The following is a 22762-nucleotide window of genomic DNA, read 5'->3' as shown; positions in this document are numbered from 1 at the left end:
ATGTTTTTGAAGGATTCAAGGATGAGGACCTCAGTGTAGCTCGTATAAATAAACAAATGTGGAAAATTGAAGAAAATGTGAAAAATAAGAGAAGAATTATATAACTTAGCAGTGATGATGAAGACATGGAAGGAAGAGAGAGAGGTGGGTGGTGACAGTATAAAAAAGATATTGAGTGATATAATAGAAATGAAGAAGAGGGAGATGGAAAGAGAAAAAGAAAACAAAAAACTTAGAGAAGAGGTGACAAAAATATTGGACTTAACAAGAAGTACTGTGAAGAAATCAAGAAACTCAAGGAACAGAATGAGGAGTTCAAGAAAGCTTTACAAGAGAGAGAGATTAAGGTTAAAAAAGCAAAAGAATTATTGACAGAGGAAGTCAAAAGTTGGAAAGAAGAGAGAGGACAACAAAACAAAAGGTGGATATGGGGGAGATAATAAGGCAACAGCAGCAGGAACACAATAAGGACATGAAAGAGCAAGTGATTAAAATAATAAAGGAAAAAAGTAATTTTGTGAGACATGGTACAGAGAAAGATGTGTGTGGTGGTATTTGGGGTCAAGGAGAAGAACCTACCCATGAAAATAGCTAGAGAGAAAGAAATTATACAGAATTTTGCAGAAGTGGCGGGGGAACAAGAGGAGATAGTTGAACAAACTGAACAGGTTTATAGGATTGGAAAGTACGACGAAAATGGAACAAGATCAGTGAAAATAAGATTTATGTCACAAACAACAGTGGAACATGTGTTACAAAGGACAGGAAAATTGGTAAAAGTAGAAGGAATGAGAGAAATATGGATAAAAGGAGACATGAACAAAGAAGAGAGAAATAAACTGAAAGAGTTGAGAGTAGATGCCCAGTCAAAAAACGAGGATAGAACACAAGAACAAATGAGAAGATTAATTTAGAAAGTTGTGGACATAAAAGTGAGGAAATGGTGGCACGAAGATGCCATGGAAGATCACCAAGCAGAAGCGTAAAAATTATGTATACAAATGTAGATGGTTTGGTGTTGAGCCTATTGGGACTATCTAAAGAACAATAAACCAGATGTGGTATGCTTAATGGAAACCAAACTAAAAGAGGAAATAAATATGAAATTTGCAAAGGAAGGTTATAGCACATGGAGAAGAAACAGAAAAAGGAAAGAGAGGAGGAGGAGTGATAATATTGGTAAAAGAGGATATTGTTCTTAAGGAAGTGGAATATGGTGATGGAATGGCAGAAGCTCTGAGTGTTGTGATTAAGATCAAAGGAAGTGAAAAAAGGAAAGTTATTGTGAAGCACATGCCACCAAAAACTAATGCATGGGAGACCAGTAGATATAAAACTATGCAACTAGAAACAAGAAATAGCATAGAGAAAATGATAATGAAAAGTAGCAAAGTGCTCTTAGTAGGCAACTTCAACAGTAAAGGAATTAACTGGGATGAGATGGAAGTGAAAGAAAATGTCGCATCATGGAGTGAAGAGCTTATGCATAACATGATGGTGAATACAGTGAGACAGTTGGTGAACGAGCCTACAAGATGCAGAGGAGAAGAAGAACCATCACAGTTGGACTTTGTGTTTACAAAAACCCCAGAAAGTAGACCAAGTATACATTGTCTAAGTCCAATGGGAAGAAGTGATCACATGACAATAAAAATAGTACTACAGGAGGAAAAACTATTGCACAGGAAAGAACACAGAAATGGGCAACAGAACTATGCTAAGGCAAACTTTGCATAGCTTAATAAATTTTATGGAAAAATTAATTGAAAGAGCTAGTTGAAGGGGGCATTGTAGAATCGCGAATCCCATGTTACATTGCCTATGTTCACCTCGTATCTCCTCCCTTATTTATTGGCCAATTTCTTTCAAAAAGCATTTTAATAAGGGAGGATAGGAGATCAATGTCTGCTATAATTTTTTCTTTTTTCTAGTACAATGATAAAAAAAAATTCTTAGCTTAATGAAAAGAAAAAATATCAAAAATCAAAATCGACTCCCAAAAAAATTTTGATAGCAGACATTATTTGTCTTTCATACTTTCATAAGCTGCAATAGCCCATATTTGTGTAACAGGAATAACAATGAAGGAGATAATTTTTATATGCTGAAATCTACCATTTTGAGATATCAAGCAATAAAGTTTAAGGGGTTACTTTAATTTACCTACTGCAGCTAGGGACTTGAAATTCACAGGATCTATACATCAGGATATGTTGAAAAGTGGACCTAGTTTCTTTTTGTTACTCCAATTGGTTATGTAAAGAGATTCATGATTTCACACTTTATTACCGGGAGGAGAAAGAATTTTGTTATATTTCACCATATTTCTAAGTAAAAACCAGTGTTTCATTGTTTTAAATAAATTAAATATTATTGCAAAAGATATCTGATGCAGATATATTGATTATTTGTTGGATTTACAAAGAAATTATTATATATTTTTATTTTTCGTATATAAATCCAAGAAATATAGTTATAGCTAAAAATTTCCTGTCCTCTAATGTATACGGAGAGAGAACCATAGATTTTCATAGGAGACTAAAGAAAAATGGGTATATCAGAAGAAAAAAAAATATGGGAAAAAAAAGGAAAAAAAAAATAAAACATACATGTCTCATGGTGCGTGAAACTGGAATTTCATGACAGGATACCTCATTGCATAAGGGAAATTTTTTTGACTCAAACAAAATTTCATACACCAAAAGTGGAAAAATGCAAAAAAAAAAAAAAAAATCAGGTCAAGGTCCTACAAACCCCATGAAGGTAAAGTAGTACAAGGAAAATGATTTTTTTTTTTTTTTTTTTTTTTTTTTGAGCAAGTATAGAGAGGGGGTGCAACAGTTTGTGCCAAGTTATAAAGTGAAAATTGGGAAACGAAAGAAAAAGGACAGTGCTTGGAGGAAAATGATGAGAAATCTGAACACAAATACTAGAGAAGAATATAGAAAGGCAAGGAATGAATATGGTATAATAATAGAAGAAGAAAGAAATTTTGAAAGTGACATAGTAAGAAAATGCAAGGAAGATGCACAAGATATGTAAATGCAAAAATGAAACAGGGATGACATAAACAAGTTAAAAAGAGAAGGAAAAATTTATGAAACTACTGAGGAGATGAGTGAACTAATGAATGAGTTTTCAATCTGTGCTTACAAAGGAAACCAATTTTGTGGCACTGAAAGTGGTATCACAGAATGAGGGAATACAGGAGATACAAGTAAAGAGACAATAAATCAAGAAATTGCTGGAAGAGTTAGAAAAGCTACGGGAACAGATCAAGTAAATGGATAAATATTAAAAGAATGCAGAAAACAAATGAAGGAACACATATGTGATATAATTAACAGCTTGTTGAAAGAAGAAAAAGTACCAAGGGAATGGAAAAGAGTTAACATAGTCCTAATATACATAAAGGGGAAAATAAAATGGGACCATTAAATTACAGACCAGTTTCACTAACAAGTATTGTAAGCAAACTTTGTGAAATAGTAATTAAAGATGGATGGGTGCAATATTTAGAAGATGAAAAGATGATAATTACAGAAATGCAATTTGGATTCAGGAAAGGGAGATCCTGTCACAAATCTACTTAGCAAAATTTTATATGAGAGTAATAGATGGAGTGCTAGAGAGGGATGAATGGGTTGATGTGGTATACTTGGATCTCAAAAAAGCATTCAATAAAGTTCCCCTACAAAAGCCTCATGTGGAAGCTAGAGAATGGAGGAGGACTCAAGGTAGCAACCTTGAGATGGATGGAGGATTATTAACAAGGGGGTAAGATAAGATAAGATAAGCTTTATTGTCACACTGAATACATATTCAACATGAAATTCTTTATGGCCTCGAAGCCCTCCAAAAGATGTAAAACTTAATTCTAAAAAGTAAATAGTTTTATATTAAAAGTGTAGTAAGTTAGCTATGCTGAGATACTAAATAGTTATAGAATTTTTACTCTGGAATAAAAGAATTTTTAAACCTATTTGTGTGTAGCCTTGGGAGAGCAAAACCTTTTGCCTGATCTAAGGAAGACATAATGTTCATTCAGTGGATGGCTTACATCAGTCATAATCTTATTCATATGTTTCCTTACATATATATTATTCAGTTCATCTAATGACACAGTTTTTGCATGAAGTTTACCAGCAGTTTTAACAATTTTCTTCATTTTGATCTTATTTCTACATGTTAACTTTCCATACCATATTGTAACTGAGAAACACAAGACTGACTCTACCACAGACTTATAAAATAGTGGTAATATTGTCCGATCTACGTGAGTATTTCTCAGTATTCTGAGAAAATGGATATGTTGTTGACATTTGTTATAAACCTGATGTGAATTTCCAGATTCTGTTAACTTTTTATCAATTACTACACCTAAATATCTATATTCCTCAACTCTTTCAACCTCTTCATTAGCTATAACAATTGTGTCAGGTACTTTAGTATTTATTCAGAAATCTACTATCATTTCTTTGGTTTTCTTTACTTTGAGATTAAGATAATTGTCACTGCACCAGGAGAGAAAATCCTTTACTTGTGTCAGATAGTCTTCCGAGTTATCATTGCTGATTTTACCTACAATAGCAGTGTCATTGGCATGTTTTATTATGGACGAGCAAGGGGTACTGCTTATGCAGTCATTCGTGTACATAGTAAAAAGTAACAGAGAGAGCACACAACCCTGAGGAGCTCCTGTATTTGTGGTTACAGTCTCAGATTTGATTTTTTTTTTTACTTTAGTATATTGTAGTCTCTCTGTAAGATAGCTATATATCCACAAGATTAAATTATTATTTACCTTTATTTCTATTAATTTTTTAGGCAAAACATGTGGTTGTATAGTATTAAATGCACTGCTGAAATCTACAAAAAGAATTCTTACTTGTGAATTTTTTTTATTCAAGATGTTCACAAGTTTGATGAAATAAAGTTAACGCAGCATCCTGGACACTCCTATTTTGAGAATAAGCAAATTGTAATTTATCCTTGTGATGAACAAAACTATCACATAGGTGTCTTTTATAATGTGCTCTAAGCATTTCATGATAACTTAAGTTAGGGCTACAGGTCGTAGATTGTTAAATTCTTTTGGATTGTTATTTTTAGGCATAGGTATAATTTCAGATGTTTTCCTTATATTTGGCACTATACACTAGTCTAGTGAAGTTTGGTAAAAAATCTGCATTGGTTCAGCAAGTTGCTCTGGACATGTTTTTTAATAATTTACAGATGTTATCAGGTCTACTGGCTTTCCCACTCTGAATTCTTTTCAGGGAGTTCATTACATTCTCATGTGTTATAAGAATGCATTCAGCATTAATACTTCTAACAGCTGACAATATGTTCTCACATTCTAGGTTAAAGTTATGAACATCAAACATAGCATAGACGTGACGTTTGTTGGGTCCAATGATATGTTCTTATTATTAAAGCCACACAATAGTTTCATTCCACTTCAAGCACTTTTAGGTTTCCTTTAGAACATCCTTTCAATTTTCATTTTATATGTACATTTAGCTTCTGATATTTTTCTGTTTAATTGACTCTGTATAATTTTCCTCTGCATTCATTGACCATTAACAAAATTGTTTTTCTTTTCCATCAGTAGTGCTTTGATATCAGAATTAATCCACGGTTTATTATTTGAATATATAATTATTTCATTGGTTGGGACATGCGTATCGGTACAAAACCTAATATGTGAATCAAGCACATCTAGATTAATATTGATATCAATTGACTCATATAATACATCCCAGTCTTTGTAGATTCATAATATGCTCACTTTCCCATTTTTGGACACTAATTTTCTTGCGTAATTCACTGTAAATCGGGGCCATAAAAACCATGTTATGGTTGGAGTTTCCTAATTTAGGTTTTTGAAATGCACGATAACCAAGATATTGGTGCCTCTTGTGGGGCAAGTAACCATCTACTGGTATATAGGTACCCATGGTTGAAAATCACAGTGGTTAGTCTCCCAATACAATTGTTATACCCTCTGGATTGACATTTTCATACTTGTTTACACAATTATGTAATAGATCACAAGCATTAGCACTTAATGGGATGTACACAGTAATAAGAGGCGGTAATGGAGAGTTTTCAGAACTAGTGGTTATCACCAGGTGGCAGCACAGACACAAACTCTTCTCTCACATACAAGCAATATCAGATGTACCTACAGTGTTATTCTATTTACATGAAGATGCAATGGGCTTATATAATATATTTTTCTACGTAATCCCTTCTAAGTAGTAACACAAGTAAAATCAAACTCTTTTCATGAACAAATGTATATAAGTTGATTTTCTAGTGAATTGGCATTTAAATTTATTTGGTCATCTTAAGATTTCCAAATGAATACGCTCTTGATTGGAAACGTCTTAATCTAGACGACAGTAAACATAAAGGCAACGTGCCTGTGACAGTCAAAAGTCCAAATTACATAGATCTCCTTCCTAGTTTATGGAAATGGCAATTTTAATAAAAAATTAGCAACTCGAGTGTCCTGGCGATAGTAATGCTGTATCTCTAACCAAAACAAACACCTGACTCAGCCGCGCTGGTTGAACTTAAGAAACACGTTGTTGGAAAAGAAGTTGAATGTTGCTGCGGTGTCCATCTCCACTACGCCCTAAGCAATGGATTACGGCAGCTGGACACTACAGCAGCAGCAGGATCGCCTGAGAGATGTTTGTTTTGGTTCTCGATTACTTTGCCTCGTCGCTCGCTTCGTGAGAGGGATGCTAAAATCCCCACAAAAAAAGACTAGAGCCATATATCACGATGTTACTGAGTAGGTTGTGTCATACTATATATAGTATAGTGTGATTTTTTTTTTTGTTGTCCAAATCAATAGGTTTTATACTTGTAAAATGCTTTATTTAAGATAATGCTATTAGTTTACTCGATAATCACACACACAAAAAAAATTAATTTGACCACATTCTCTCAATATTATCCATACCAGATATTGAAAAGTCGATACAGTAAAATCCCTCTTATCCGGCATTCAAGTATCCGGCAGCTTCAAGTATCCGGCACATTTTTCCCCGAGCCTTAAAATCAATAAAAAATCAATGTGTACTCATAAAATCGATTAAAATTCCCGTGCGAGGCATACTTTGTCCCCTCGCCACCAGAGCACATTGCTTCACGCCATCTGCAGCCCACTGCACTGTGTTTACTCAGTGACTCAGTCCCACGTGTGCGCTGTTTATCGCCTGACGCCTTCATCATGCCTGAAGTTGTAGAAAAGAGGAAGCGTGTTGTGCTTACACTTAAGCAGCTGATCAGATCAGCTGCTGATTAAGATCAGCTGATCTTTGTTATGGTAAGATGCGTGAGTGTAGGGTGGTGATTGTGGACATAATTTCACTTCTATTCAAGTATCCGGCAATACTCAAGTATCCGGCACGTCGGCGGTCCCGTTGATGCCGGATAAGAGGGATTTTACTGTACAACATTTCAATAGTATCATGATGATCAATGTTCTGTGCATCTTTACGCACCTGGGATATACTACTACAATATTTTAGCTCTCTTTCCTACAGTTAGATGAGCAGCAACGACATCTAGTGGTTTAGTTCTGAAAACTCTCCATTCATGTTAGCGCAAAGTCATAAGTGGATTACTGCAAGGATCTGTGTTGGCAACTATTGTTTCAAATATATGTAAATTATATGACTGAGGATTTAAATAGTTATATAAGCCTGTTTGCTGATGAAAATAATAAAGGATTGAAAATAATAAAGGATGAAAATGACTCCAAGGAGTTACAAAAGGATATTGACTAGATACATGTACGGAGCCAAAGATGGAAACTAGAATTTAATGCCAGAAAATGCCACATGTTGGAAATAGGAAAAAATAAAAGAGGTGATTGTGGCAAACAATGTACACATGTTTAAAGAGAAACTAGATAAATACTGTTATTGAGACAAGACAAAATGAGCTTTGGCTCGTGCCCTTTACAATACATATAGGTAAACACACACACACACACACACACATACACATGCAAAGAAAAATCAAAGGTGGAGAAGAGGAGATTATATTAGAGGGTCATAGACATGAGGCTGAGAAAGTGGTACAGGAGAGAGGACAATGCAGAGAGGGAGGTTTAAAAGTGGTGTATAGAAACATAGATAGTTTGATGTCAGTGTTGAAAGTAAAAGATTATTTAAAAGAAGAGAAACCAGACATCATGGGAATTGTTGGAACAAAACTGGTGAGTGATGTGAACATTTTAAATGTTGGAGATGGAAAATATAGCCTCTGGATGAGAAATAGAAAATGTAAGCAGGGTGGTGTGATTCTCCTAGTTAGAAAAGAATTGATGGTGGAGTCTAATACATGTGGAGAGGGGGAGGCAGAAATACTGAAAGTAAGTTTAAAAAGAAATCTGGGAAGATGCTTAAGTATTTTAGTGACTTATGTTCCTCTTAATTTCAACTCATGGGGAAAGGAAGAATACAAGAGAAAGCTGGAAGACACAAGGGTATGTTTATTCAAGTTGCTTGAAGGAAATGAAGACATACTAGTGTAAAGAGGTATCTTTGACCACAGATTGTAGTGAGTCATCATGAGAGAATAAATTACTGGAGTTGGCTGTTGAGAATATTCTTACTCATAAGGTTAAAGAAGACACAAGATTCAGAGGAAATGAAATACCATCAAGACTCAATTTAATTTTCACCAAGGAACAAGCCATGGTTGAGGATTTAAAGTACAAAAACCCAATAGGAAAAAGTAATCATGTATTGATTCAGTTCTTAGTAATGCATAAAAACATAAGTACAAGAAAAGACCACAGGAGAGAATGGTTGAACTACAGTAAGAAATTTTGGCGAGCATGGGAAGTATTTCATTGAAGTGGATTGGAACAGAGTATTTCAAACGGGTTACATAGAAGAAAAGTGGACCACTTTCCTGGGCATTTATAATAAAGGAGTGGAGAAATGGGTATCTAAGAAATCAACAGAGAACCTATTTAAAAAGGATTTAGCACAAGAGATGTGCTAAAGTTAGACTGGAGAGAGAAAAAGCATGGGACAAGTGGAGGAAAAGTAACAGACATGACTTGTGGGCCAATTATATAAGAAAGAGGAACATATATGTGAAAATACATAGAGATGAGCAAAAGAATTATGAAGAGAATGTTGTGGATAAATGTAAAGACCAACCAAATCTGTTTTATAGATTTTATCAACGGAAAAGTGAAGTGTAAAGAAGACATTAGATTAGCAGATTAAAAGTTGGAGAAGAAATGCTTGAAGACCCAAAAGAGATGGCTGAAGTGTTCAATAGATACTTCCACTCAGTGTTTACTAAGAAAATTATTTTAGGGAAGAAAGGATAGTGATGGAAAATGGGACTGATCTGAACGAGGTAATAACATCAACAGAAGTAAAGAATATGTTGGAAGAGCTGGATGTAAGGAAAGCAGTGGGACCTGATAGTGTGTTGAACTGGATTCTAAAGGAGCCAAAAGTGATACACAATATAATCAGACGAATGTGAGGTTGGGAGATGGACAATATTCCATCCTTCCTTATCAAACGGTCGTAGAGCAATGGGGTTCTGCCAGGCTTTAGTTCCCTTAACAGCCTCACTAATACGGAGTCTAACTGCTCTTTTGGGTTCTCTATCCCATTCGGGTGGGACCGTTTGTGTGATTTGCTGAGCCCAGCACCAAGCTCACTTAGCCTGCGCTACAGTAGTCATGCTGGCATTTCCAGGTTTCTGGGGGGACAGCAGTGCTCTTCCTGTCAAAAGCCCAGTGGGTTCATGGCTTTAATGAGGATGTGGTACCAATTCCCCGCAGGCTGGAGGGGTGGTCATAGAGCCTCTGTGTCCATTCCAAAGGCCTGAGGTGCTCTTGCAAGAGGTGTTATGCTTGCTAATGATGTTTCATTCTGCGGCAGGCCTTGTAGAAGACAGCCAACTGCCTGGTCTGATGGTGGCGTCCTCAGCCAGAATCCTATTGGGTGAGAGCCTGGTAAGTAGGTTTCGCATTGCCCATGCTGGCTTAAATGACGGTGGGTGTGAGTAATGCTGGTTTTAATTTGCTACCCTGTCATTCCTCCCCCAGGGGGAATTGTTTGCTACTTAGTACGGCGCTTCTTGTCCAAGCACGGGAACAGCGGTTGGACAAAGTATGACTCGATTAAGGTAGCCATATACAACTAGCCAAAGTGATACACAATATAATCAGCACCACCTTGTTGGAAGGAAGAGTACCTAAAGATTGGAAACAGGCAGATATTATCCCAATTCACAAGGCTGGAAGTAAAGAAGACCCACTAAACTATAGACCAGTATCACTTACAAGTGTGGCATTAAAGATTTGTGAAAAGATAATCAAGAACAGATGGGTGAAATACCTCAGAGACAACAATGTGATAACAGAGAGACAGCTTGGATTCAGAGAAGGAAGATCTTGTGTAACAAATTTGATAAGCTTCTACTCAAGAGTAATAGACATAATGCAAGAGAGATGGATGGGCTGACTGCATTTGATAAAGTACCGTACAGAAAGCTAATATGAAAATTGAAAAATAAAGGAGGACTCGGAAGATCGTTATTAAAATGGATGATTGACTTTTTGATGGACAGAGAAATGAGGACAGTAATCAGAGGCAGTAAGTCAAAATGGAGAGTGGTAATAAGTGGAGTTCCACAAGGACCAGTACTAGAATCAGTTATGTTTGCAATATATGTAAACAACATGATGGAAGGTGTGACAAGCTACATGAGTCTCTTTGCTGATGTTGCTAAGATTATGAGAAAAGTAACAAATGAAGAAGACTGTAAAGCTCTGGATTAAGACTAAAGATAAATGAATGGTCATTGAAGTGGAACATGGAGTTTAATGCCAAATGTGTGGTGAAGTTTGGAAAGGGTATGAAGAGAACAGAAGGCAACTACTTGGGAAATGAGAAAATTACTATAGGAACAAGAAAAATCTGTGTAGTCGCCAGCTGTGTCGCCTCACGAGGTCCTGTGAGGCTGGTGGCAAGAGACTAATACGATCATGTGTAACACTAAGGAAAGAGTAGAAACTAAGGAAACTGCATTTATTATAGTAGTTGATTGCAGTAGTGAAGTTGTGTGGGAGGAACTAGCTTAGCTGTAGAGAGGTAGTGAGGGTTGTGTTTACACGGTAAAGCTGATGACATGGCGCGTAAGGTAGATAAGACACAGAGGGACCTCTGTAGGTGGGACGGGTCACCCGGGGTCGCATATCTGGCCCAGCGGCCTCAGAAGGGGGCAGATTGTGCCCAGGCTTCAGGGAGAGAGGTGTCGTGACTCTCTCTGCTTTCTCCATAAACCCTAGACCCTCATAGTCGTAAGTGTTGCATTCTGGTTAAGTCAAAGTACACTGAATATTGGATATTATTACACTTATCCCCCAGCTATAGCGGGTTTTGCTAACGCGGTTTAAAGCTATCACGGGAACAATAAAAAACACATTAAATGGGCTAACGCGAATCCTAGTGGAGCTATCGCGGCCCATGAGTCGTTATACTGTATGTCCAGGATGTTCACGTGACAGCTACGTCATATTTCTTGGCCAGATTCGCTTGCTAATTGGCTGAATTTGACTGACATATTAGGCCGTGATTGGCTTGCACACTCCCGCTTCCTTATCCAGCCACTCTCCCGCTCCCCCATCCCTCTAGTCCCTCCCGCCACAGTTGACTGAGTGGCACGTGCCGTGGTGAATCTCAAGGTCATGCGTGTGTATCTCGGGACAATGGCCTCTACTCCCCCTCCTGGCCACCCAGGGAGATCGCTACCACCCAACCCGACCCAGCGAAAGGCAACAGCGGCGCCTGGGAAAGAAATCAAGAAGAGGAAGAACCTTACATATGCTGTGAAATATGAGATAGTGAAATTGATCGAGAGTGGACAAAGTAAAAGTTCAGTGGGCGCTAAGTTCGGCATCAACGAGTCTACAGTGAGAGGTATTTACCTTAAGAAGGACCACATTAAGGCACATATGAACATCACTAGTGATAGTGCTGGACATAATGCTGTGCGAAGCTCAAATCATGTCCTCCTCAAGACTGATCTATAAATCATGGTGAGATGAGGGAAAAAAAAAGGTGCCAATATGTTGAATTGTGTTGCTACTCTGGCGGGCCACGAACAATTTTTTTTTTTCCTATGTATTCTTAACAATGGCTATCGCGTTTTTAGCTATCACGGCGATGTTAAGGGACCAATTTCTCGCGATAGCTGGGGGTTGAGTGTATATGTATTGTATTTGTGTCTATTGTTCTGACAGCTTGTTAAGGCGTAAACTGTAGCCGCACCGGCTGGGCATCAATTGGCTCTCAGGTGATCTGTTTTACTGATCACACCCATCATCGTAGGGTCGAGGAAAGGCATTTCTCCCTGACACGTTTATTGATGAGGTAGGCTTGACCGTAAGAACTGCGAACAAGTTCTCGGTCTCAATTTCTTACAAAATAACATTATACACTGATATTAAACACTTTCAACATATTACAATATTCATTAACAATACATGCAATTGACTTGGCACTATGACAATCAGTTTTTACTACAAAATTAAAGTATTTACCTCGGTCACCATCCTGCCCATCTTTGTCTGAGCGCGACTTGGCCGTGAGTGATGCCCGCAGGCGACTAGCAAGTTAACCCCACACTACTAACAAGTGAGCATCAGCTTCGGTGCTTAATATAGCATTAAATACTGATACTTACACATATTACACGTTTTCATGCAAATAGAAAACTATTGAACATTTCACTTATAAATGCCAAGGAATAATGACATGAGGTACATACGCTTTACATACAGTAACATGGCTCCCCTAAATTGTGTAACAATTTACCTTAGATTAAGATTAGTATGTACCTTAAAACTAGGATTAGCACATAATATGTTTTGTTACACTGGCTCCTTGGCGGGGATGCTCCGGTCTATTATTATGCATTACCTGCTAACAGCAATACTAGACTATGTATTGGCCCCTCTATGATGGTCCTGTTTGCCTTTGTGCGTCTTCCCTGGTTGTCGAGATTACAGTCTGACACCAGGACGTTAACCTTTCTTACTAGGCCATCATGATCAGGAGATACTTTATCCATTTAGGTTTGACATAATCTGGCACCTCATTATCCCATTCAACTGCATTCTTACATAATTCTTGTAAAATTTGCTTTCCAGTCAGTATGAGAGGTGACACTAGACCTAATGGATCATATATAGAGCTCACTGTTGACAGAATGCCTCTCCTGGTGAGTGGCTTGTCTTTCAGCTTTATTCTAAATTGAAATGTGTCAGATTCTATGCACCACTCAACTCCCAAAGTTCTTTCTATAGGCAGTGTGTCTTCATTCCTACTAAAATCCAAACTTTTAATTCCATCTGCTCTCTCATGAGGAGAAATTGCAGCTAATACAGCTTTGTTGTTTGACAAAAACTTATGAAGGTTAAAACCTCCCTTGTAACATAATTCTTTGCTCTGCTGAATAAGAGTGACAGCTTCATCCATTGTAGCTACTGACTTCAAACCATCATCAACATAAAAGTTGTTTCTTACAAACTTGGCTGCATCAGATCCACACCCGTAGTCATCTGCAGCTTTCTTAAGAGCAAAGTTGGCTACACTTGGAGATGAAGTAGCTCCAAACAGGTGAGCTGTCATCCTGTATTCAGCTATCTCATTATTAAGATCACCATTTTCCCACCAAAGGAATCTTAACATGTCTCTATGTTCTGGGTTGACCTTCACTTGATGGTACATTGCTTCTATATCACATACAAGTGCAATGCTTTCTTCCCTAAACCTACACAACACTCCAATAAGTTTGTTGGCTTGTACATTTACTTTACTTTGGAATGACCACATTGGTTTCTCCTCAATTGCTTTAGCCATGAAAGCTCTACTCCCTCTATTCTTTGTCATGATGTTTGATTCCCTTGGTTTCCAATTGGTTGCCTTTGTGTGAGTTTTGATCCAGTCATTTACTTCCCTACTTACTGAATTCCAGGAAACAAATGGATTGCTTGCTCCTTTTGCTTCTTTCTGGACAAATTCACATAACATTTCAAAGGGTGGGTGGTGCTCTTCATTGCTACTAGGAGTGTTGTTATTACTGTTAGTATCAAGATATATCATTACTTGCTTTCTCCAGTCATGAACAGTATGTTCTGGGAGTTTTGCTAGCACCTTTCTCTGCTCTCTCGGGTCATTCAGAAATGAAAAATAAGAAGTGTGTTTCATTGCAGCTAAACAGCACTTAAAAAAATCTGAGAATGCTGTTAATGCTGGACCATTATGCGGAGAGATTGGTAGCCAATTCATTAACTTTTTTTGTGTAAGCATCAGCTATGATGCTTTTGTTTCCAAATCTATCACTAAGAATTTTCTTTGCTTGCACATAGTCAGCATCAGAGTTAAAGTGCATTAACATTTTAATGGCATCCTTTGCCTCACCAGTTGTATACCTGTCTAAGTAGGCAAGTCTCTCTTTACCAATAGAAGTTTTAGACTCTACATAAGTTTCAAAGTTTTTCAACCAACTTGGAAATTCCATGGGTTCTCCATCAAAAGTGTTAGGCTCTATTGGAGGGAGGCTCCACTTGGGATCAGGTATGTTGATTGCAAAGATTCCCCCAGGATGGGAAAAGGATTGATGATTCTGTCTCACATTATTAGGCATGTTGACATTATGAGTGTGTCTACGAGAGCTTGGTACAAGACTTTGAGCTGTAGGGTTGAGATTTATTACCTGAGGTTCACTAAATATTTGTCCATGTACTTCATTTGTCATCAATTCATTATCTCTATTGCAAGAAGAAGGTTCCTGTGGGTCATGGAATGTAACATATTTGTGAGGCATGGCATTGTCACTTTGTTGATTTGCAATTGCTTGTGCTTTCATTTCATTTTGTGACTATGTATTGTTGAAGATAATTTTGCTTCTCTACACTTTCATCATTACCTGGAAGCATTTTCACTTCTTCAACTAAGCTAAGAGCATTAAGTTCTGCACTAGCAACTGCTAAATCTCTCTCTTTCTTTTTCTTTGCAAACATTGCCTGGTCTCTTGCTAACATAACTTCTGCATCTGCTTTTGTCTTAGCTAACATAACTTCTGCCTCTGCTTTTGTCTTAGCTAACCTAACTTCTGCCTCTTCTAAATTATCATGATATTCCATTTCCTTTCTAAGTCTGGCTACCTTTGCTGCTGCTTCTTGCTTTCTTTGTGCTGATGAACGTGATGAAGTAGATGAGACTCTAGAATGTCTAGACCGTTTGCTAGAACAAATTGATCCTCTGTCATTCTTTAACTCCTTTCTTTTACATTCTATACTTTCTAATATTTCATGGTGAACTTGTTGATTGTGTTCTAGCTCTTCATTTAGCTCCTCTGACTTTTCTGGCTCTAGTTCCACCAGTTTTGTGTATTCCACATAATACTGATGAAATACCTCTATTACTTCACTTGACATGGGCTCTAATTCAAAGGGGCTAATTACAATTTTTAGTCCTTTCTTAATTTTGCTGGTAACACTGCTCCATTTACACTTACAGGACTCTGCTCTTCCTTTGGTTACACTGACTTGATATTCTCTTCCTTTGTCGGTCAGCACTCACTCCCTGACACTAACTTCTTCAATACAAGTTTGATCCTTGTCCACTTGCTCACCCTCATCTTCCCTAAGGCCATCTACGGCATTAATTTCCTCAGTATCAGACATATCTAACAACTTAATTGTGTCAATACTGAGATACTGAAAGAGCAATTAAAATTACCACTCTTAATACTAGCTAATTGTGGGTAATTTTCACTTAGGCTACTCAATTCAGTGCACTTACATAATATTATACTTTCTTGCCTGTGACCATGGGTTCTACAAAATGGTGGCGAGGCACAGTGGGTCGAAGGGAGTGGTTGTCGTCAAGGGTAGAGCTGACCCCGGGGCCTCAGAGGTCAACCTATAGGCTTACGTCAGCGTCCCCTCGTCCTGTGACTCACTCTTGCTACGGTTTCACATGGAGCCAATTTCTTGCTTGTAGGTCGAGTTCTTACTGTAGCCGCACCGGCTGGGCATCAATTGGCTCTCAGGTGATCTGTTTTACTGATCACACCCATCATCGTAGGGTCGAGGAAAGTCATTTCTCCCTGACACGTTTATTGATGAGGTAGGCATGACCGTAAGAACTGCGAACAAGTTCTCGGTCTCAATTTCTTACAAAATAACATTATACACTGATATTAAACACTTTCAACATATTACAATATTCATTAACAATACATGCAATTGACTTGGCACTATGACAATCAGTTTTTACTACAAAATTAAAGTATTTACCTCGGTCACCATCCTGCCCGTCTTTGTCTGAGCGCGACTTGGCCGTGAGTGATGCCCGCAGGCGACTAGCAGGTTAACCCCACACCACTAACAAGTGAGCATCAGCTTCGGTGCTTAATATAGCATTAAATACTGATACTTACACATATTACACGTTTTCATGCAAATAGAAAACTATTGAACATTTCACTTATAAATGCCGAGGAATAATGACATGAGGTACGTACGCTTTACATACAGTAACATAAACCATCATGTATTTGGTTATTATATTGCTCTCTGTTATGATAGAATGTTACTTCTTTATGATGCTTATGTGCCTTATGTGCATGCGGATGTTTTCTTGTATTTCAATACTCGTGCTGATGTCAAATTAATTGTCACTACAGGTTAACCGCATTAAAGCGAGTAAACGACTGGGTCGTTTGTCATCCTGATCCCTTATAGGCGTGACAGCATCTACAATCTGGGAGTAACCATTTCTAATTGTCATTTGAGGAGCACATAAACAAGATCACTGGAGAAACATCAAGATGGTGTTCACCTATATTGATAAAGATATGATAAAAAACTGACAACAACAATGATATGTCCAAGATTGAAGTACACAGCATTATGTGGTCACCAAGTTTGAAGAGGGATGTCAGAAAGCTAGAAGGAATTCAGAGAGCTGCAACTAAAATCCCTACAAGCCTAAGAGGGTATAGTTATGAAGAGAGATTGAAGAGATTGGGTTGACTGTACTGGAAAAAAAGGAGGGAAAGAAGTGATTTGATAGCACTATATAGAATATTGGAAGGGATGGAAAAGTTTGATAGGGATGATCTTGTGATACCAGATATGAGAGGTACCAGAGGACATGGAAGGAAATTGAAAAGGAGTGTTTGTAGAAAAGACATCAAGAAACATAGCTTTCCCCACAGGAGCATAGCAGTGTGGAATGAATTTATTGAAGAGACTGTGCCAAGACACTGCCCGGAACCATGCCAAGTCTGTTCTCCAACTAGCCAAAAACTCCTTCATTAACAGAAAATGTCAAAACCTTTCAAGATCTAACTCCCCTCGTGATTTCTGGCATCTAGCCAAAAATATCTCCAATAACTTTGCTTCTTCTTCTTTCCCTCCTCTACTTCAACCAGATGGCACCACTGCTATCACATCTATTTCTAAAGCTGAACTCTTTGCTCAAACCTTTGCTAAAAACTCTACCTTGGACGATTCTGGGCTTGTTCCTCCCTCTCCTCCACCCTCTGACTACTTCATGCCTCGTATTAAAATTCTTCGTAATGATGTTTTCCATGCCCTCGCTGGCCTAAACCCTCAGAAGGCTTATGGACCTGATGGGGTCCCTCCTATTGTTCTCCGAAACTGTGCCTCCGTGCTTGCACCTTGCCTAGTCAAACTCTTTCAGCTCTGTCTGTCAACATCTACCTTTCCTTCTTGCTGGAAGTTTGCCTACATTCAACCTGTTCCTAAAAAGGGTGACCGCTCTAATCCCTCAAACTACCGTCCTATTGCTTTAATTTCCTGCTTATCTAAAGTTTTTGAATCTATCCTCAACAGGAAGATTCTTAAACATCTATCACTTCACAACCTTCTATCTGATCGCCAGTATGGGTTCCGTCAAGGCCGCTCGACTGGTGATCTTCTGGCTTTCCTTACTGAGTCTTGGTCATCCTCTTTTAGAGACTTTGGTGAAACTTTTGCTGTTGCCTTGGACATATCAAAAGCCTTTGATAGAGTCTGGCACAAAGCTTTGATTTCCAAACTACCCTCCTACGGTTTCTATCCTTCTCTCTGTAACTTCATCTCAAGTTTCCTTTCTGACCGTTCTATTGCTGCTGTGGTAGACGGTCACTGTTCTTCTCCTAAATCTATTAACAGTGGTGTTCCTCAGGGTTCTGTCCTGTCACCCACTCTCTTCTTATTATTCATTAATGATCTTCTAAAACAAACTTCTTGTCCTATCCACTCCTATGCTGATGATACCACCCTGCACTTTTCCACGTCTTTTCATAGACGTCCAACCCTTCAGGAGGTAAACATATCACGCAGGGAAGCCACAGAACGCCTGACTTCTGATCTTTCTAAAATTTCTGATTGGGGCAGAGCAAACTTGGTATTGTTCAATGCCTCAAAAACTCAATTCCTCCATCTATCAACTCGACACAATCTTCCAGACAACTATCCCCTCTTCTTCAATGACACTCAACTATCCCCCTCTTCTACACTGAACATCCTCGGTCTGTCCTTTACTTATAATCTGAACTGGAAACTTCACATCTCATCTCTAGCTAAAACAGCTTCCATGAAGTTAGGTGTTCTGAGACGTCTCCGCCAGTTTTTCTCACCCCCGCAGCTGCTAACTCTGTACAAGGGCCTTATCCGTCCATGTATGGAGTATGCTTCACATGTCTGGGGGGGTTCCACTCATACTGCTGTTCTAGACAGGGTGGAATCAAAAGCTTTTCGTCTCATCAACTCCTCTCCTCTAACTGACTGTCTTCAGCCTCTCTCTCACCGCCGCAATGTTGCATCTCTAGCTGTCTTCTACCGCTATTTTCATGCTAACTGCTCTTCTGATCTTGCTAACTGCATGCCTCCCCTCCTTCCGCGGCCTCGCTGCACAAGACTTTCTTCTTTCTCTCACTCCTATTCTGTCCACCTCTCTAACGCAAGAGTTAACCAGTATTCTCAATCATTCATCCCTTTCTCTGGTAAACTCTGGAACTCCTTGCCTGCTTCTGTATTTCCACCTTCCTATGACTTGAATTCCTTCAAGAGGGAGGTTTCAAGACACTTATCCACCAATTTTTGACCACTGCTTTGACCCTTTTAGGGACTGGCATTTCAGTGGGCATTTTTTTTATTAGATTTTTGTTGCCCTTGGCCAGTATCCTTCCTACATTAAAAAAAAAAAAAATAAATAAATAAATTTAAAGAAAATTTGGATAAAAGTCGATATGGAGATGGGACAGCACAAGCCTACCGTGGGTCTTATCCTGTATCTCGCAACTAGTTAAATGCAACTAGGTAGATACACACACATGCACACAAACATTTTGCTACATTTGAATTGTTGCTCATATATCTGTTTATGATATGGCAACTCATTGAACAAAAGCTTATGACCTAGTAATGGGTCCTGACCTGTACTTTGAGGAGCCCTTCTTTATGGGATATGTTTCATCTCAATATTTAGCTAAGCTTTTAACCAAGTCTTAGCCATGTTGTTAATAGCATGATGTGTTCCTAGCTATCCTTTTGTATGCGGCTGTCTGCCCTTGAACTGCTTGTGCTCAGAATCCAATGTTATGACCTAAACTGTATTGATGAACGTATCTGTCTGCTGCTGTCCACAACATTGCTTAAGACTTGGTTAAAAGATTAGCCAAATACAATAAACTCTCCATTTACATGAGATTATACATGTGTTTTCACTTTAAAGTGGTCTACTATTTGAGGCAAAATTTTTTATATACACAATCCCTCACATTAATGCATGTAAAACTCCCACACTCTTGCTGCGAAAGAAGAGCCCCATTCTGAATCGGATATAGTGGAGACTTCATCAGAGCCAACAGATGGAGTCGAATAAACATAGAAAAGATATGAGGGAGGTGTAAGACAAGGAAGGACGGAGAATAGACATAATGGAAGGCAGTCTGGTGAGAATGATGGTGGCAGGGGGTGGGTTGAGAGGGGAGTAAGATGGTAGGAGTGGCTGGCTGCATGAAGAAACATACTTAGTGCTTTTATTTATTTATTTATTTATATTTATTTATTTTTTTTATGTATGTGTGTTTGTGTTTACATCCAATAAAAATTAGTTTCTCATTGACTCTGATACTTACATAACATAATTTCATATCACCCTCATAAACAAATGGCCTACATAATTAATTTCTCAGTGCTTTCTAGTTTTTGCCTAAATCACATCTTCATTTAGGCAAAAATCCAGAAATCATTGAAAAATTACTTTGGTAATTTGTTTTATGATGGTGATGATATGAGGAAATGAATGAGCTGTTTGGGAGGAAGGATGGCAGTGTACAGGAAAGTTTGGTTACCTGTCAGGTACTGTCCATAAGAACAGTAATGGGACATTGATGGAGATTGAAATCTTGAGTTTCTATTGTACTGTGGTACTTATGATGTACACAAAATACTATTCATTACCAGAAACCAAATGAAAAGATGGAATTTCCTAATGTCTGCATCTAACCCCCATTGCTACCTTTATTCTTTATGAGAAAATTATGATCTGTTTATGTATTTTCTGTTTAAATAGTGTCTTTAGGGACATATTCTCAATGTAAGTTTACTATATAGGGATGAAATAGATCCTATAAAGTGTTCACAGCAATCCAGTCATTGTTTTGTAAACAAAGAGGGAACAGCTACAAACATGGTACCAGGAAATACATGCTCAGTTGTGTTTTGGTGTGCCAGCTGTGAATGGTTTTTGTCCTATTGCTGTGTTCATAAATATCAGTTTTTTTTATATTTTTTTAATTTATTTATTTATTTATTCTGATTGAATTATTTTAGCCCTCATCATGGCTCCTATAGAAGTAAAAAGTGATAGTGGTAACATGAAACCTAAGCATATTACTGTGAAATTCAAGAAGGAAATAATAGCAAAACATGAGAATGGCATTTGTGTTTCCAACATTACCAGGCAGTACAAAATGGCAAAATTAACAATCTGTATTATCTTGAAGAACAAAAAAAAAAGCAAAAAAGTGTTTTTTGTCTATAATCAAGGCTATTGTAATTTGACTCTATATTCTTTTGTCTTAGAAAACAGAAAAAATAAAATGTAATGTCAGTGTGAAAAATTTTTTGGGGTATGTGAACTGAGTCATGGAATGGATTAAGTGTATGAGCCAAAGTTCCATTGTATTCATATTTAAATAACCAGCACTTCATTGCATTCACATTCATTGGAATTTGAAGTATTCATATTTGTATTCAAATATGCAGTTTTTGTATTTACTCCAGCCCTAGTGCACACACACACACACACACACACACACACACACACACACACACACACACACACACACACACACACACACACACACACACACACACACACACACACGAGCAGCCAAGCTGGGAGAACACAGGGTAGCAGCTCTGCAACGATGATAAGCCTGTTGTGATATGGGAAGATGAAGTAGTAGTGTTCCTGTCTCCATAAGGAATTTAAAAAAAAATAAATAAATAAATAAAATTAGAGGTGGAAAAGAAAAATAGAAGGGGAAAATGGAGCTGGATCAAAGTGAAACCTTTTCAGAGTTTAGTACAGGAGAGGTAAACACAAAACTGTGGCAAAAAAGGGTGTTGACCCTAGAAAGTGACATTGAAAAAACTGATGGAGTGAATTAAAGTTATGGAGGAGACCCAGGTAAGCTAGTGTAAAGAAATAAAGTTGAGAGTTGCCTTTGCTTATCTAGATGGAGAAATGAAGAGGAAAATAATCACCACAATGATATGTCCACGATTAGAACAGTGGTAATTTGGTCACCACTTGAAAAAAAGCACACAAGAAAGTTAGAAGTTATACACAGAGCAGCAACTAAGATGATACCAGAATTGCAAGATCTGCCATATGAGGAGACTAGCTAGGATGCAACTCCTAACCTTGGAAAAGAGACAAGAGAGAGGAGATATGATTGTTCTTTACAGATTACTGAGTGGGATGGAAAAACTAGATAGAGAAGATTTACTTGTAATGAGTGAAAGAGAAACAAGTGGACATGGAAAGCAGCCACCTACAGAAGGGACATAAAGAAATTTAGCTTCCTTTATAGAAACAATGAGGTATGGAATGGACAGGAGTGGAGAAGTGGTGTGTGCTAGAAATATTCGTGACTTTAAGGAAAAGTTTGATAAAAAAAAGGTCATGGAGACGGGACAGTATGAACTTAGCTTCTCTCCCGCATGTCACAACTAGGTAAATACACACATACACACATCTGAAGATACTTGTATTTAGTACAATATTTGTTTTGCCTTTTGTAATAAATATAACTTTGAAAAGTAACTTCTGACAACATGTGGCCATGCATATGGGGCCATCTATTGTCAGCAATTATTTTAAATTATCAGTATGTGTTCCAGTGGTGTTTTTCATTAATTTTGCACACCATTTAAGTATAGGTGTTAGAAATAATTACATGAGATGTAAACAGATGATTGAGTGCAGTAACTTATTATAAACCAATATTGATTCAAAGTTGTAATGCTATGTATTATTATGTTTTGTGTCAAGAGGGATGTGGTTTAATTGATGGAAGCATGGTATTACATCAAGTTGGGTCTCTCTCTCTCTCTCTCTCTCTCTCTCTCTCTCTCTCTCTCTCTCTCTCTCTCTCTCTCTCTCTCTCT

General features: G+C 37.8%; 1 protein-coding gene across 7 annotated transcripts in view; it reads left to right on the top strand.

Annotated features, from left to right (window-relative positions):
* The window catches only part of LOC135103725 (stress-activated protein kinase JNK-like), a 310917-nt gene that overhangs the window by 10964 nt on the left and 277191 nt on the right, over positions 1-22762 (top strand). For 2 of the 7 annotated variants that reach the window (XM_064010373.1, XM_064010362.1), the window contains exon 2: positions 9936-10009. The exons of the other annotated variants lie outside the window; for them this stretch is intronic. The gene's annotated coding sequence lies outside the window, so the exon portion shown is untranslated. The remainder of the gene's footprint in view (positions 1-9935; positions 10010-22762) is intronic. 7 annotated transcript variants of the gene reach the window in all.

This window comes from Scylla paramamosain, chromosome 9, assembly GCF_035594125.1.
Source record: "Scylla paramamosain isolate STU-SP2022 chromosome 9, ASM3559412v1, whole genome shotgun sequence".
NCBI classification, from domain to species: domain Eukaryota; kingdom Metazoa; phylum Arthropoda; class Malacostraca; order Decapoda; family Portunidae; genus Scylla; species Scylla paramamosain.
This window is presented reverse-complemented; position numbering and strand designations above follow the sequence as displayed.